The sequence below is a fragment of the Lepus europaeus genome, chromosome 9 (genome assembly GCF_033115175.1).
Source record: "Lepus europaeus isolate LE1 chromosome 9, mLepTim1.pri, whole genome shotgun sequence".
Lineage (NCBI taxonomy): Eukaryota > Metazoa > Chordata > Mammalia > Lagomorpha > Leporidae > Lepus > Lepus europaeus.
The window spans coordinates 32,701,892-32,720,307 of record NC_084835.1 but is presented as its reverse complement, the minus strand read 5'-3'; positions in this window follow the sequence as shown (position 1 = coordinate 32,720,307).

Genomic DNA, 18,416 nt, shown 5'->3' with positions numbered 1-18,416 from the left:
TTTCCCGAATGGGTGTAGGAGTCCAAGTACTTGGGCCATCTTCTACTGCTTTCCCAGGCCATAAGCAGGAAGCTGGATAGGAAGAGGAGCAGCCAGGACATGAACTGGCACCCACATAAGATGCTGGAACCACAGGTAGAGGCTTAGCCTGCTACGCTGCAGTGCTGGCCCTCACCTATCCCAATTTTATAAGAAAATAAATGTATCTGCAATCCATGAATTAAACACTGAGCATATTCTTCATGTTACGTCACTAGATCCCTGATCTAATACTCATATCAAATTGACACTTGCTAATTTACAAAGGAGTTGAGTCAGTTTTATTACAAGTCCCTGTCCTTTATATTAAGAAGACACTATGATAACCCCAATTATACAGATGGGATTCAGTTTGGAAGGAAAAACTATGGAGGAATGATGATCTGATTCTGAGATTCTATGCATGTTCCTTATGTGATAGTATTAGCCAATCTTGAGTCTAGGGTCACTAGACTGGAAATCAGCTTAAGTATACCTTCTGAAATTTTTAAAGTCTTCTCAAAGAGATGGGATCTTGAGTTGCAGGGGAACCAAGAGGAATTCCAAACTATTTCAGTGATGCCTCCATCCCAACAAAGTTGTCCCCAATCCTTGTCACATATTTTGTCACACTCATATGCTGTATCAGTTGTTTGTTCCAACCCTAACTGTATGAAGCAAAATGAGCATTCATTGCTTATATAACCCAAGGTCTCAAACAAAACTATCTGAATATAGCTCCCGTCTCTCCATCTTGGCATATGCACCAATGGCAGGCTTGCCCACAGTGGTCTTAGGATGCTCCCTGAAGGTTCCAAGGCTACAAATTTCCTCAGAGCCCTTGCCCCAAGATTTCCAAACAACCAAAGAAGCATTGTGTTTCACTGGCTCCAATCTGTTCACATATTTTTCTCTGAACAAATCACTCTTACCAGGAAGTATGAGTTGTTGACTTTCTGACTTAGGCTCATCATTAACTCCTGAGCTCAGCATTGAGATAATGCTCTCCTGGACAAGGGGAATGGGGACATAGTTTTCAAGAGAAGGTAAAATAGGTAGTAAAGAAAAAGCATTTTCACTGTACAGCACTAACTTCCATCAGTAACCCTGTCAGGCTTTATGAGTAAGGAACCTGGTTAATCTGCAAAGATTTACAAAGTAAGTCCTATGTTGGTATTACAGTCTTCTCACTGAGGGTGGGAGTGTTTCTTAGCATATCCTTAAAAAATCTCTAAGTAACAGGAAGAAAAAGGAATCTTGATTTGTTTGGAATGTTTTCACCTAATAGATTCATTAACTTGTGAAGTAAGACCTGGACTAACATAATTAATACCAAAAACATTAACCTCTATGATTTCAAAAAGGGCATCCCCAAAAGTCAGAGCAGTAATCTCACAAAGATTTGGTTGTTCACTGAAAAGCTCTAACATGCTTTGTGAGCATAAAGAGAAAGAAAAAGAACTCATACAGAGGTAAAGACCCAAGAAAAGTATCACAGTGCAGTACATCCAGTAGTATTGCCTATATTAAAGTAACCACCCTGCTAATGTTGGTGCTGGAGTAGGGTATGGAGGCAGCTACCCAAAAGGACTCATCTAGAGAACCTAACAATTGCTCAAAAGGCAAACACTCAGCCTGAGTTTTCTTCAACGGGTAAACAGAAAATAGTGGGGCCAAGGGCTAATCATACAGTTGCGAAAACTTGAGCTTTTTCTTGAAATCTATTCAGAAAATTCTACACAGGCTTTCACTACTCTATGCTGAATATACAGTGTTATAAATTAATGGCTAATTGCAATAATAAGCATGGAGTCAAACAGCAATAGTGTACAACAGCAAAGGGTTAAATTTCCTTCACTATGTCGGGAACATCCTCTGAAATTCCTTCCTATTAGACCTAGACTGGTATTATTCCCTTATTATATGTATTGAATGAACAGATGCCTGCATGAATGAATGAAGTGAATTAACTAGTGATTGAACACTGGATGCTTTCACACAGGATTAACTTTCTATCATAAACACCTATGTGAGCACAAAAGTTGGAGTGTTTACTCATTCTTGCAAAACGTCTTTGTGCTCTGTAAGTGACATTTAGGCTGTGTTGCCATGCTATTATTTTGCATGGCTATATAATACCTATACCAGAGTCATCTCAGTCTATACAGGGCCTTCAGACAAGGTAGAAAATATGTTCTTTAAGGACGGACTCAGTGCCCAGGACATTTGATTTGGTGCAAAGCTACAGCCTCTATATAAAGATTAAAGGTGCCTCATTTACTGGAAGAAATGGGGAGACGGATAGTGAGGAACGGGGCTGGATTTCCACCCCAGCAGTAATCCCCGTGCATCCTACAAGAAACCAGAATAATAACAAAGGGAGTAAAAATCTGAAATTTCTTGCTATTTTGGTTTGTGGAGTCATTTCCTTCGGGACAGATTCTATTACTAAAAGACAGAAAAATAGAATGCATTTATTTAAACGTTTAAAATGTGAATTTCCCTCAAATTGTTTTTGAACCTATTCTTTCTTATCAGTGCTTTTCCTGAAGGCCAGGTGAAACACAGACAATTTATATATGGCCACAAAGACTCTCCAGTCTAATCTTAGGGAAATTATTCAAATTAAAATGTTACTGCTACTCTGAAGATTATTTTTTACTTCTTCTTTTGCATCAATGAAGGTTATTTTTCTTTCTTTCCCCAGCTTCCCAATGGCTATTGTAAGCAACTGAAGCCCCCCATTCTAATTCTAAGAGACGGAATACACTCAGAGCAAGGAGAATGGAGAAATAGTAACAGAGAATGGTAATGGAATCTATTTCATCCTGAAGCAATAATGAAATGAATTCAATTTACACAAAAGGATTCTGATTTGCAGCCAAAGGACTAGAAAGGTCTTTCTGTTTGCTTTTCATTAGGAAAGTGTCCACACCACATTCTTTTCTGACTAGCTTATAGCCATGAAATGAGCTTGCTCCTCCCAGCTGTTAGACCCTGCAAGCCAAGGCTTGTTCTGTGTGTTGAAATGGAAAGAAGTAGACTGTGAACCAGTAGATTCAGCTTTGAATTTCAGCTTTTTAATAGCTGTCCTTATTCTTGGCAAATCACCCAATCTCTCAGTTTCCTTAGCTGTAAGATGGGGTTAGATTAACATACTAATAATAGTACTGCCATTTATTTGCAGCTGCCTATGCAACCAGCTCTGGATGAACACTTGCAATTACATTACCTTACCTAACTCCAAGAAATACAGTGAAAGCAAGCTGACTGTACAGAAGAGAAGATGAAGCTTGGCCAGATCAAAAACCTAGCAGGGACAGGCATTTGGCACAGTGGTTCCAGCTCGGAATGTCCCACATTCCATACTGGAGGGCCAGGGTTCAAGTCCCAGTTCAAGTCTCCCTTCCATCTTTGTGATAATAAGCACTTGGGGAAACAGCAGGTGATGGGTCAGGCATAACTGAAGTTTCTGGCTTCTGGCTTTGATCAGCTCAGTCCTAGAAAGCTCGTGCAGGCAACTGGGGAAAAATGGAAATGGAAGGTGCCCCTCTCTCTCTCTCTCTCTTTCTCTCTCTCTCTGAGTGTGTGTGTGTGTGTGTTTGCACACATATGCTTTTCAAATCAAATTAAGTCAAAATTAAAAAGCAAGCAAGCAAAACCCTACCAAGCTCTCAGAGCTCTAGTCATCAGAGGCAGTACTGAGTCAGGTCTCAAAACTCAATCTTGGATTTCTCCTTGCATATTTACACATTCATTGAAAAGCAATCTCTGCCATGAATCAGACTACAGAGCTACTTGTAGGTTTTCATTTTGCACATACCTGTGTTAACTCCAGAAGAATACACTGAGTTTTCCAAGCTAAATATTAATTAGAAAGAAACATGACTGGCGGCGAACCCTAAAGGCTTCCATAGACTCCGCAACTCATGACTAGAGCCTAGGGAGATTACTGACGCCATAAACAAGAGTGTTAAATTGTTAAATCAACATCAAGAGTCACTGTGTACTTACGTCCCATGTGGGATCTGTCCTTAATGGGTTGTCCAATGTGAAGTAATGATATAGCTAGTACTGAAACAGTATTTTTACACTTTGTGTTTCTGTGTGGGTGCAAACTGATGAAATCTTTACTTAGTATATACTGAATCGATCTTCTGTATATAAAGATAATTGAAAATGAAAAAAAAACTTGGTGTTAAATTAGAAATTACATAGAAAATTAATCAATTTTTTTAAAAAATATCATGTAGGATCTCTGTCATTAATGTGCTGTACACTGTGATTTAATGCTATAACTAGTACTCCAACAGTATTTTTCACTTTGTGTTACTATGTGAGAGCAAACTGTTGAAATCTTTACTTTATATATACTAAACTGATTTTCTGTATATAAAGAGAATTGAAAATGAATCTTGATGTGAATGGAAGGGGAGAGCGAGCGGGAAAGGGGAGGGTTGCGGGTGGGAGGGAAGTTATGGGAGGGGGGAGCCATTGTAATCCATAAACTGTACTTTGGAGATTTATATTCATTAAATAAAAGATAAAAAAAAAAAAAAGAAAAGAAACATGACTGGGGCTGGCGCTGTGGTGCAATGGGTTAAAGCCCCGGTCTGCAGTGCCAGCGTCCCATATGAGCGCCAGTTCGAGCCCTGGCTACTCCACTTCCGATCCAGCCGTCTGCTGTGGCCTGGGAAAGCAGTAGAAGATGGCCCAAGTCCTTAGGCCCCTGCACCTATGTGGGAAACCTGGAGGCTCCCAGATCCTGGCTTCGGATAGGCTTAGCTCCAGCCATTGTGGCCAACTGGGGAGTGAACCAGCAGATGGAAGACCTCACTCTCTCTCTCTCTCTCTCTCTCTCTCTCTTTCTCTCTGCCTCTCATTCTTTCTCTGTGTAACTCTGATTTTCACATAAACAAATAAATCTTTAAAAAAAAATAAAGAAACATGGCTGCCCTCATAATGAGCATGCCAAGGGTGGCTCTTCATAGACTTGAAGAATGTAAACTGTCATTGTCAAAGTCACCACTGTGTCATTTGCCAATATCTATATCTTTTAAAATAAACATTCAAATTTCATTTTACATCACTCATATCTTCCTTTAAGAACTGATTTGAAGTAAACAAAATGTCACAGGCTATGAAGTCAATTCCATTCTTGAAACATTTTGAAAACTGGTAGCATCATGAAACAATTGGGCAGTTTCTAAAGTGGCTGCTCTAGCTAGGAGATGGTCATTAACTGAATGAGCTAAGAATGTTTGTTTTACATGGGGCCAGTGCTGTGGTGTAGCAGGTAAAGCCGACGCTTAAAGTGTCGGCATCCCATATGGGTGCCAGTTCAAGTCCCAGCTGCTCCACTTCCGATCCAGCTCTCTACTATGGCCTGGGAAAGCAGTAGAAGATGGCCCAAGTCCTTGGGCCACTACACCCATGTGAAAGACCCAGAAGAAGCTCCTGGCTCCTGGCTTCGGATTGGCCCAGCTCCAGCCTTATAGGCCAACTGGGAAGCAAACCATCGGATGGAAGACCCCTCTCTCTCTGCCTCTCCTTCTCTCTCTATAACTGATTTTTAAATAAGTAAATACATCTTTAAAAAAAAAACCATCATATCACTTCTAAGACAAACAGATATATGGGGAGTGCTTATTATTCACTCATTCATTCTACAGAATGTACGAAATATTTATTGTTCTGGGCAGTGGAGATATAATAACAATCAAGATGGAAATGGTCCCTGTTCTCAAGGAACATACATAGAAAGACTTAAAAAAAAAAAAAAGAACGAAAAGTACACTAAATAATTACAGATTGAGATAACTGCTGTTAAAGGAGGAAAAATACTTTAGTTGAGAAAGAAGATTTTCTGAAATTGGAAGAATGAGAACACCAGGCTTGCAAAGGTTCTGAGATCGCTTCTCAGCCTTTTGGCTAAGCTCAAGTGCAAAGGTTCTGAGGTCAGAAAGCTTGACCAGTTCCAAAACTGCTGATGCATTAGAAACCAAGGGGAAAGATCGATAGTGTGCAGTGAGTGCTTGGCCTCCAGTTAAGATTCCAGGGAACCATATCTAAGTGCCTGGGTTTCATATTTGCCTCTGGCTGCTGGCTCCAGCTTCCTACTAATACAAACCCTGGGAAGCAACAGTGATAGCTCAAGTAATTGGGTTCCTACCACCCATGTGGGAGACCTAGATTGATTTCCTGGCACTCAACTTCAGCTTCAGCTCAGCACTGGTCAATACAGGCATTGGAAGGAGTGAACCAGTCGAAAGAAACTCTCTCTCTCTCTCTCTCTCTCTCTGTGTGTGTGTGTGTATGTGTGTGTGTGGCTGTGTTTTTATCTCCATCTCAAGAAGGTTTTTAAAAATATATTTTTAATCCATAGCTAACATCACTCTTAATGATGAAACACTGAAAATTTTCTTCTTAAGATCAGGAACAAGACAAGGATGTCTACTCTAATCATTTTTATTCACCAAATTCTAAGGCAAGAAAAGCAATGAAAGGTATTCAAATTGCAAAGGAAGAACTAAAACTATGTTTGCAAATGACATTATCTTATACACAGAAAATTCTGAGGTAATCACAAAAAGAGCCAATGACTGAGTACAAGATAGTTGCTGGGCATAAGACTGATATACAAAGATCAATTGTATTCCTATACATTGGCAATAAATATTCTTAAAATGAAATTGAAACATTCACTTAAAATAGCATCAAAAGAAATAAAAGTTTAGGAGTAAATTTAACAAAGAAGTACAAATATTGTAGATTGAAAACTATAAAACATTACTGAAATAAATTTAAAAGGACCTAATAAGTGAAAAGGCATCCCAAGTTGGAAGTTAAAATGGCATTACTCGCTGACTTCATTGCCAGATACAGGGCAGTCCTTAACAAAATCTTAACCGTCTTTTTTCTTTTGCAGGAATTTACAAGCTAATCTTCCAATTCACCTAGAAATTCAAAGGTACTAGAATTGCCACAACAATCTGGAAAAAGAAGACCAAAAGGGAGGACTCACATTGACTGATTCCAAAACTTACTATGAAGTCATAGTGATCAAGAAAGTGTTATACTGACTTAAGAACAGATAGGAGAGGCCTTCAAAGAGTTAATGGAAAATTATTATTATGAAGAAACTATTCATGGATTTCAAATATGGATTTCAAATATTTTTGCACCAAAATAAACCTGTATTTCAATTCCATTTTCCCATGAACCATCTTTAGTGGTCTGGTAAATTAATGGGAAACATTTGAGTTCAGAAATAACCCAAGGGCTGTGTTCAACTAATTTTCACCAGGTGCTGATACCACTGAATGATGAAAGAATATTCTTTTCAATAAATGGGACAAGCAGATATCCACATGCAGAAGAATATAGTTGGATTTCTTCATCAAAGGAGGGGTAAAAGCTAATTCAAAACAGATCAAAGACCTCAATGTAAAAGGTAAAACTGTAAAGCAGAATAAAACAAAAATTCAAATCTTCGCAAGCTTGCATTAGGCAATAGTTTCTTGGATACAACACCAAAAGCATTAAAGAAGATAGAGACAAATTAATCTTCATCAAAATTATAAACGTTTGTTTCTCAAAAGATGCTATCAAGAAAGGAAAATAAAGGGGCTGGCGCCGTGGCTCACTTGGTTAATCCTCCGACTGTGGTGCCAGCATCCCATATGGGCGCCGGGCTCTAGTCCTGGTAGCTCCTTTTCCAGTCCAGCTCTCTGCTGTGGCCTGGGAGGGCAGTGGAGAATGGCCCAAGTGCTTGGGCCCCTGCACCCGCATGGGAGACCAGGAGGAAGCACCTGGCTCCTGGCTTCAAATCGGCATAGTTCCAGCCGTAGTGGCCATTTGGGAGGTGAACCAATGGAAGGAAGACCTCTCTCTCTCTCTCTCTCTCTCTCTCTCTCTGTCAAAAAAATTTAAAAAAAAAAGAAAGGAAAATAAATTCCAGAATGGGAATAAACTACAAATCATGTCTGATAAAGGACTTGTTATCAAGAATATATAAAGAATTCTTAAAGCTCATTAATAACAAGATAAATATTCAAATTTTTTAAAAGAGCAAAGGATTTGAAATAATACTTCTCCTAAGAAGTTATGTGAAAACAACTGGCCAATGTGTTCATGAAAATATATTCAACATCCTTAGTCATCAGAGAAATGCAAATAGAACTCACTAATATAGGCTGTAATAAAAAAGACAGATAATGACAAGTGCTGACAAGGATGGAGAAACTGGAACCTCGATATATGGCTGGTGGCAATGTACAACAGTGCATCTGCTTTGGAAAAGAGTTTGGCAGCTCCACTTTAGCGCCGTACTTGGTAGGCTAAGTCTCTAAGGCACAGGCATCCCATATGGGCACCCGTTCTAGTCCTGGCTGCTCCTCTTTCCATCCTCCTCTCTGCTTATGGCCTGGGAAAACAGTGGAAGACGGCCCACCCTTGTGGGAGTCCCTGCACCCTTGTGGGAGACCCAGAAGAAGCTCTTGGCTCTTGGCTTTGGATTGGCTTAGCTCCAGCCATTGTAGCCATTTGGAGAGTAAACTGATGGATGGAAGACCTTTCTCTCAACCTCTTAAATAAATAAAAATCTTTTTTTTTTTAATTTTTGACAGGCAGAGTTAGACAGTGAGAGAGAGACAGAGAGAAAGGTCTTCCTTCTGTTGGTTCACCCCATCAAATGGCCACTACGGCTGGCGCTGTGGCAATCCGAAGCCAGGAGCCAGGTGCTTCCTCCTGGTCTCCCATGCAGGTGCAGGGCGCAAGCACTTGAGCCATCCTCCACTGCCTTCCCGGGCCACAGCAGAGAGCTGGACTGGAAGAGGAGCAACCGGGACAGAATCCGGCGCCCCAACTGGGACTAGAACCCGGTGTGCCGGCGCCGCAGGCAGAGGATTAGCCAAATGAGCTGTGGCGCCGGCCAATAAAATCTTTTTTAAAAAGATTAAATGTAGACTTATTATATAACTGAGCAATTCTACAGCTACATGTATACCCAAGTAAAGTGATAATGTATGTCCACATAGCAGCAATATTCATAATAGTCAAAGTGGAAAAAACCTCAAATATCTATCAACTGGTGAAAGGATACATAATATGTGGCACATACACACAATTCAATATTTATTCAACAGTGAACACAAATGAAGTGTTAGCACATGCTACAATGTGATGAACCTTGAAAACAGTGAAAGAAGCCAGCTAAAAAACTTACACATTGCAAAATGCCATTTTACACTGAAGATCGAGAATAGACAGAACTGTGCAGATAGAAACTTAAGTTTCTGGGAATGTTGGGAAATTGAGGATGATGGCCAAAGGACACAGGGATTCCTTCTGAGGTAATGAAAATGTTCTAGAATTGATTGTGGTGCTGGTTGCACAAATCTTTGGATACAGTAAAATCTTTGGATACAGTACAGTGAATTGTACAATTTAAATAAGTAAACTGCATGGTATAAGAATGACAACTCAATATTGCTGAAATAAGAAGATGTATATAGAAAGAGAGAGAGACTAGGGGTGGTGATGAAGTTGTAGATTTAGGAACATGTGAGGACCTAGTAGGTTTTTGGGGTCCTATGATGGAATAGGATTTTATACTATGGGCAGAGAGAAACCACACAAGGATTTTTAAGGAAAGCAATGATACATGATTGAAAATTTCAGAAGTTCATTGTAGCTGCTTTTTTAGAGAATGGCTTGGAGGAAGGCAAGGGTGAGAGCAGAGAAGAGTTGTCAGAAGCTGTAACAGTAGATGAGGCAGGAAAGGAATTATGTGAATTTGCAGATTTTTCCAATCTTTGAAGCCTTGCTTTACACATTAACATTTTAGTGGCCGCTTCAAAACATAACCATTTTGAAACTCTACCTATAAAAAATACAAAAATAATTTAAGAAAAGTAATAGTTCCATCAATTATAGTTATTTTGACAGATTTTTTTGTCAAATGTGTTCCTTAATTGTATCTTTATATCTAAGGGAAATAAAAAGGTCAAAATGAAGTCAGGAATCAGAATTTCTTCTCTATTAGATAAGTGGATCATGCATAAAAAGCTTATATGGGACTGCTAGCAAAAATTCACCAGTGAATTTAAACGAAAATGAATAAATCTGATATCCAGTAACCACTTGAGCAACCACAGATTTCTCTGGCATAGTCTAGGAATGAGTTCTACCATACAAGTGAATTTTACAGTTTTTATAAGCACTTGATAGAGTGAGCCTTTTTATCTTTAACCATTCCTTACAAAAATCTCTTTTAACCTAAGGTGCTAGAGAACTTCACTATCATAGCAAAGAGATGAATATAATTTAGAGGTTGTTGATGGATCATTACAGAACACTTAATGATACTAGTGACGTGAATAAAAATCACCTTCCCTAACTACTGTAGGTTTTCATCTACAACAGGGTTGATGGACTTGATTGCCACCCTCCAGGGTGGGCTCTTTTCCTTTTAGAAAGCTTGAGGCAAAACATTTATTATTTCCCAATTATTCCCAAACTCTTTATCCTGAATTACTTCTTGGGTATACTTTCCTCATGTTCAGTGGCTCACTAGACTAATCCTCCACCAGCGACGCTGGTACCCAGGGTTCTAGTCCCAGTTGGGGTGCCAGTTCTGTCCTGGTTGCTCCTCTTCCAGTCCAGCTCTCTGCTGTGGCCCAGGAGTGCAGTGGAGGATGGCCCAAGTGCTTGGGCCCTGCACCCGCATGGGAGACCAGGAAGAAGCACCTGGCTCCTGGCTTCAGATCAGTGCAGTGTGCTGGCCAGAGCAGCCTTTTGGGGGGTGAACCAACAGAAGGAAGACCTTTCTCTCTTTCTCTCTCTCTCACTGTCTAACTCTGCCTGTCAAATGTGTGTGTATTCTCTCTATAGAAAGGATATCCCCTTGTACAAGCAATTCTTTGTACACGTATTAGGGCTACTAGTTACAAGCAACAAATTAATTTTAGCCAATTATTCAGGAGTATTTCATTAAATGGACATTGGAAGGCTCAAAATTGCTAGGCACAATAGCAACTACAACTGTGAGAACTAGCCTTAAAGTAAGATTACAGGATAGAGGGACTGGCACTGTGATGCAGTAGGTTGAGCTGTGGCTTGCAGTGCCAACATCTGATATGGGCTCCAGTTCGTGTCCCAGCTGCTCCACTTCTGACCCAGCTCCCTTTTAATGCATCAGGGAAAGCAGTAATAGATGGTCCAAATCCCCAGGCCCCTGCACCCACACGGGAGACCCAGAGTGAAGCTCCTGGCTCCTGGCTTCAGCCGGCCCAGCCTGGGCTGTTGCTGACATGTGGGAAGTGAACCAGCGGATGGAAGATCTCTGTCTCTCCTTCTCTCTCACTGTAACTCTGGATTTCAAATAAGAAGTAAATCTTTAAAAACAAAACAAAACTAAACAAAAGATGCCAGGATAAAGGACTAGAACCCCCCACCCCACCCCAACCTTAACAGGATGAAAAACTACCACCGCTGCTTCTACAATACCAAGAGCATTCAGTCGCAGTAACTGGACAGTGCAACCACCCACATTTACAAAAGCCAAACACTCTTGGACACTACCTTCAACAGCTAAAAATATTTCATGCAGAGTCTCATTCTTCAAATTACTCATATCTGAATTGAAGCCCAGCATAGGAGAGTTATTTGGTGGCGTACAGTGTACTTTCCTACATCTTAACTGCACAGGAGGTTGGAATTTGAGTTTTACAAATCTCTCTCAGAAAGGCAGGACTCAACTATTATTTATCAGTTGCTGCATAACAACCTAGCCTCCAGATTTGTGCATTAAAACAATAAACATTTATTACCTAATAGCCTGAAGACTAGAAACCCAGGAATTGGAAAACTGAAGCTGGAGAAACCACATCCAAGCTCACGCTCATGGCTGTGGGCTGGACTTCTCAGTCCTTTGCTGGCTGTAACTTGGAATCCCGTTACTCAACACACATGCTTCTCTGCAGGGCTTCCTGAGTGTCCTCATGGTATGAAAGTTGGCATTTCCCAGCAAGTGACCCCAGAAAGAGGGAGAAGGAAGTACAAGTGGACCAAGTTTTATAACTTCATCTCAGGAGTGACACACTGTCACATCTGCCTTTTTCCGTTGGTAACACAGAGTAACTTTGGTATGAGGTAGGAAGAGACTGCCTGAGCATATGTTCACTAAGGTGGGGATCATTGAGGAACAACTTGGACGCTAGCTACCATTCCCACTACACCCCCCCCCCTTATCCACAGAGGCTTTTTTCTTTTTAAGCTCTAGCTGAGCTCCTGATATATTCAGGATATTAAAATGGTGATTACCAGAGGCTGGAGGTGGGGATAGAGGGAGTTTGGATAATAGGAACCAAATCAGAATAAGATCAAAAGAGTAAGTTCCCACTGCAACACTGCATAGTTGAATGACTATAGTTCACAATAACCTAGTATATATTACATGAATAAATAGAAAAAAGAACTCCAAGTTTCCAATCATCAAGTAATGTCAAAGAAGAGAAAATGTTGATTACACTGATTTGATTAGTACACATTGTATGCATACATTGAAATGTCACACTTTAAACCCATAAATATCTATAATTATTATAATACTTTTTTTAAAAACAAAAAGGTCTAGCCATGTTTCTATCCATCTAATATCCCCTTGAGGAACAGGAAGGCTTTGTTTCTCATTTCCCTGCCATTTTCTATTTGTAGTATTCATTCATATGAGAAAAAAAGTAGGCATTAATTAAAGCTATACGTAACATTTCATGTAAAGATGGTTTACTTTCTCAACTATAAAATCGTAATACTGATCCTGTTTTTAATGCCCAAAATCAATGTATTATTATGAAAATTGGAGTGTATAATGAGGACCACATGCTCAGAGAAAACTCTCTGTTTTATCTACCTCTATTTTTAATTTGAGCCTAATTTTAATGAAATGGAAACATATTCCAATATTCTCATACTTCTTTGCCAGAGAAAGGTAATTTTTTTATTTTGAAATCACAACATGAATTTTATTCATTCAAGAATATGTATTGAACAGTAATGTGGAACTGAATCCTAATTCTAGCACCCTAATGTATGTAAGGAGATTCTACATTTTTCTTATTCTTTTTTATCTGAAAAGAGTGACAGAGAGAGAGAGAGAGAGGCATAGAGACATAGAGGGTGACAAAAACAAAGAAATCTTCCTCCCAGTGATTCATTCCCCAAATGGCAACACCAGCTGGAGCTTGGCTAGGGCAAATTCAGTGTCCAGGAACTCCACTCTTGTCTCCTACATGGGTGTCAGGGGCCCAAGCGCTTAGGTCATCTTCTGCTGCATCCCAAGACACATTCATGAACCTGGATCACAAATAGAGCATCTAGGACTTCAACTGGCACTCTTAAATGGGATGTCAGTGTCACAAAACCACTCCCTCTACATATTATTTCAATGTATAATACACATTCAAACACAAAGTCTTGCATTGGAAAAATGGTTTGCGGGGTCTTTTGGTCCTATGAACTAAAGATTTGAATTGAACATGACAAATAACCCAGCTTCAAATTAATATACATCTGGATTGCATGCATTAGCTGTAGCTTAAAATTAATTGCCTAAGGGCCAGCACCGCTGCTAACTAGGCTAATCCTCCACCTACGGTGCCGGCACACCAGGTTCTAGTCCCGGTCGGGGCACTGGATTTTGTCCCAGTTGCCCCTCTTCCAGGCCAGCTGTCTGCTGTGGCCCGGGGGTGCAGTGGAGGATGGCCCAAGTCCTTGGGTCCTGCACCCAATGGGAGACCAGGAGAAGCACCTGGATCCTGCCTTCAGATCAGTGCGATGCATTGGTCGCAGCGCGCCTACCGCAGCGGCCATTGGAGGGTGAACCAACGGCAAAGGAAGACCTTTCTCTCTCTCTCTCTCTCTCTCTCTCTCTCTCACTGTCCACTCTGCCTGTCAAAAAAAAAATTAATTGCCTAAGGGAGTAGGAAAAAACTACCTTGTGTATTACTATAAATTCCACTTTAAACTATGAGATAATCATTGCATGTACGCCACCCCTGGTAAGCTTGAGTAGTTGCAATCAGATTGGAAGAGATTGGTGAACAGCTACATTTTATGCTTGGATAAAGCCAAACTCAGTTATCTTTCCGGCTTAAAATTGAAAGTACAAATATTTAGAGCGGCAAGATGGCAGAATAGGAAGGGAGCACACTATTAGTCTGGGGGTCGACACAGGTTAATAAAAGTGGAGATACTGCAGGGTCAAGGAAGAGTAGGGGAAGAAACAGCAGAGGAAACTCTTCTGGAACTAGGAATTCACAGTGGACCTGCCTGGAGAGCGTGGGAGCCCAAGTTCGGGACACCAGCGGCGGACTCAACGCACCAGCGCTGGAACGCAAGGTGAGCCGAATCTCAATAGCCCAAGACACCAGCGGGCAAGCAGAAAGAGGGAACGAGGCTTGAAACTCTGTGGGGAAAAGTTCACCAGGCTAACTAGAAGAGAGAGAGGAAAAAAATAAAGTGACCGATACGGACACGAGTTTCTCTCCCTCCACTCATCCCTCAAAGGCAAGCAAGACAAAGAGCAGGCGCCATTTTGGACATACGTCATAAGCAGGGCGACCTCAGGTCTGCACCGGCCCTGAGCCTAGCAGAAAAACCTGACTCTGGGGGGAGGGGTGAAATAACAGGAGATTAGCATCTAACTTGGCAACCCAACGGGAGACTGCAGGAGAATTGGAGCCCACACTGAGGGCAGCACAGATTCCCTGTGTGGTCCTTTGGAAAGAGCTTCCAATCTCTGGCTCCTGTGGATATATCCTTTGCCTGCTAACTACCTCCAATTCCGTCCAGCTGTGCGGAATTACTTCGCTTTGGAATCAAAAAAAGAAAGAAAGAAAGAGATTTACCACACCTAACCTGGGAGTGTCATCTTTGGCACACCCTCAACCCTGAGGAACCAAACACAGCTCTCAGTCCACACTCATCTCAAGCCTCTAAGGCTCCACCGAAAGCAGACAGTCCACTTAATATAGAGCCATAGTGTAACAAGAAAAAACACCACAGTGAAGAAACCAAATATCTCCAACATGCCAAACAACAAACGCAAAAACCGAAGTAACGAGAACAAGGAAGACACTATGACGCCCCGAAATGAAAAAGACACCCCAATTCAAGATTATGAAGATGATGAGATAGAAGAAATGCAAGAAGCGGATCTCAAAAAATTGATAAGAACATTAAGAAGTTCTCAAAAACAAATTCTTGAACTACAGAAATCCTTAATGGACAAGATAGAAAATCTCTCTCGTGAAAATGAAATATTAAGGAGGAATCAAAATGAAATGAAACAACTAGTAGAACAGGAAACTGTGATAGTGACCAAAAACCACAATGAAATGAAGAATTCAATAGATCAAATGACAAACACATTAGAGAGCCTTAAAAACAGAATGGGCGAAGCAGAAGAGAGAATATCAGACTTAGAAGACAGAGAACAGGAAAGGAAACAGGCAAACCAAAGAAAAGAAGAAGAAATTAGAAATCTAAAAAATATTGTCAGGAATCTACAGGATACTATTAAAAAACCCAACATTCGGGTTCTAGGAGTTCCTGAGGGCATGGAGAGGGAGAAAGGATTAGAAGGCATTTTCAGTGAGATACTAGCAGAAAATTTCCCAGGTTTGGAGAAGGACAGAGGCATCTTAGTACAGGAAGCTTATAGAACCCCTAATAAACATGACCAAAAGAGATCCTCACCACGACATGTTGTAATCAAACTCACCACAGTGAAACATAAAGAAAAGATCCCAAAATGTGCAAGAGAGAAACGTCAGATTACTCTCAGAGGATCTCCAATTAGACTCACAGCAGACTTCTCATCAGAAACCCTACAAGCGAGGAGGGAATGGCGAGACATAGCCCAGGTACTAAGAGAGAAAAACTGCCAGCCCAGAATATTATATCCTGCAAAGCTCTCATTTGTGAATGAAGGTGAAATTAAGACTTTTCATAGCAAACAGAAACTGAAAGAATTTGTTGCCACTCATCCTGCCCTGCAAAAGATGCTTAAAGATGTGTTACACACAGAAACACAGAAACATGGTCACCAATATGAAAGAAGGTAAAGGAAGGAAACCTCACAGCAAAAGATCACAGGAAGCTCAATTTCTCTTTGACATAGAATTAAACTCTGATGCTCTGTTAAAGCAATGTGTTAATCTATTATGGGTTATTTAAATATGTGCTTATTTTCAAAAATTTGAATAATCACCTTGTAACAATGATCAAATTGGTCTATGTTATGTCATGATTTTAAGGAATCTTATTTCAACCAGATATTTTGGATTTTGAGCCTTCTTGGAATTCTTGACAGGCATTCAAAAAATCAAAGTTTCAAACAATCTGGTCTCTAAAATTTCCAGTAAATCTTGGACTTTGGTTTTTCCAGTTTGGACCCAACTGAAAAAATCGAAGGACCTATGTCTCTCATCCTATAGAGACACCAACTAATCAGGCTATTTGGATTATATTAGAAGTACTGTCAAGATGTGATGTGGTACCGAACTTTAAGTTTCTTTTTTTTTTATTAAACTTTTATTTAATGAATATAAATTTCCAAAGTACAGCTTATGGGTTACAATGGCTTCCCCCTCCCAAAACTTCCCTCCCAACCACAACCCTCCCCTCTCCCGCTCCCTCTCCCCTTCCAATCACATCATGATTCATTTTCAATTCTCTTTATATACAAAAGATCAGTTTAGTATATATTAGGTAACGATTTCAACAGTTTGCCCCCATATAGCAACACAAAGTGAAAAAAAAATACTGTTGGAGTACTAGTTATAGCATCAAATAAGAGTGTACAGCACATTAAAGGCAGAGATCCTACATAATATTTTTTTAAAAATTAATTAATTTTCTATGCCATTTCCAATTTAACACCAGGTGTTTTTTTTTTTTCATTTCCAATTATCTTTATATACCGAAGATCGATTCAGTATATAATTAGTAAAGATCTCATCAGTTTGTACCCACACAGAAACACAAAGTGTAAAAATACTGTTTCAGTACTAGTTATAGCATCACTGCACATTAGACAACACATTAAGGACAGATCCCACATGGGGTGTAAGTACACAGTGACTCCTGTTGCTGACTTAACAATTTGACACTCCTGTTCATGGCGTCAGTAATCTCCCTAGGCTCGAGTCATGAGTTGCCAGGGCTATGGAAGCCTTTAGAGTTCGCTGACTTTGATCTTATTCCGATAGGGTCACAGTCAAAGTGGAAGTTCTCTCCTCCCTTCAGAGAAAGGTACCTCCTTCTTTGATGGCCCCGTTCTTTCCACTGGGATCTCACTAACAGAGATCGCCCATCCAGGTCTTCTTCTTTTTTTCTTTTCCATGGTATCTTGGCTTTCCATGCCTATAATACTCTCATGGGCTCTTCAGCCAGATCCGAATGCCTTAAGGGCTGATTCTGAGGCCAGAGTGTTGTTTAGGACATCTGCCATTCTATGAGTCTGCTGTGTATCCCACTTCCCATGCTGGATCTTTCTCTCCCTTTTTGATTCTACCAGTTAGTATTAGCAGACACTTGTCTTGTTTGTGTGATCCCTTTGACTCTTAGACCTATCCAAGCCATCGAATGTGAACTGAAATTGATCACTTGGACTAGTGAGATGGCATTGGTACATGCCACCTTGATGGGATTGTATTGGAATCCCCTGGCACATTTCTAACTCCATCATTTGGGGCAAGACTGATTGTGCATGTCCCAAACTGTGCATCCCCTCCCTCTCTTTTTCCACTCTGAAATTTAACAGGGATCACTTTTCAGTTAAAATTTAAACACCTAAGAATAATTGTGTGTTAATTACAGAGTTCAACCACTAGTACTAGAACAACAACAACAACAGCAAATACTAAAAAGGATAAAGTATTACATTGTACATCTAGAGTCAGGACAAGAGCTGATCAGGTCATTGTTTCTTATAGTGTCCATTTCACTTCAACAGGTTTCCCCTTTGGTGCTCAGTTGTCGTCGATCAGGGAAAACAAATGATATTTGTCTCTTTGGGACTGGCTTAATTCACTCAGCATGATGTTTTCCAGATTGCTCCATCTTGTTGCAAATGACTGGGTTTCATTGTTCCTTACCGCTGTATAGTATTCCATGGAGTACATGTCCCATAATTTCTTTATCCAGTCTACTGTTGATGGGCATTTGGGTTGGTTCCAGGTCTTAGCTATTGTGAATTGAGCTGCAATAAACATTAATGTGCAGATGGCTTTTTTATTAGCCAAATTAATTTCCTTTGGGTAAATTCCAAGGAGTGGGATGGCTGGGTTGTATGGTAGGGTTATGTTCAGGTTTCTGAGGAATCTCCAGACTGA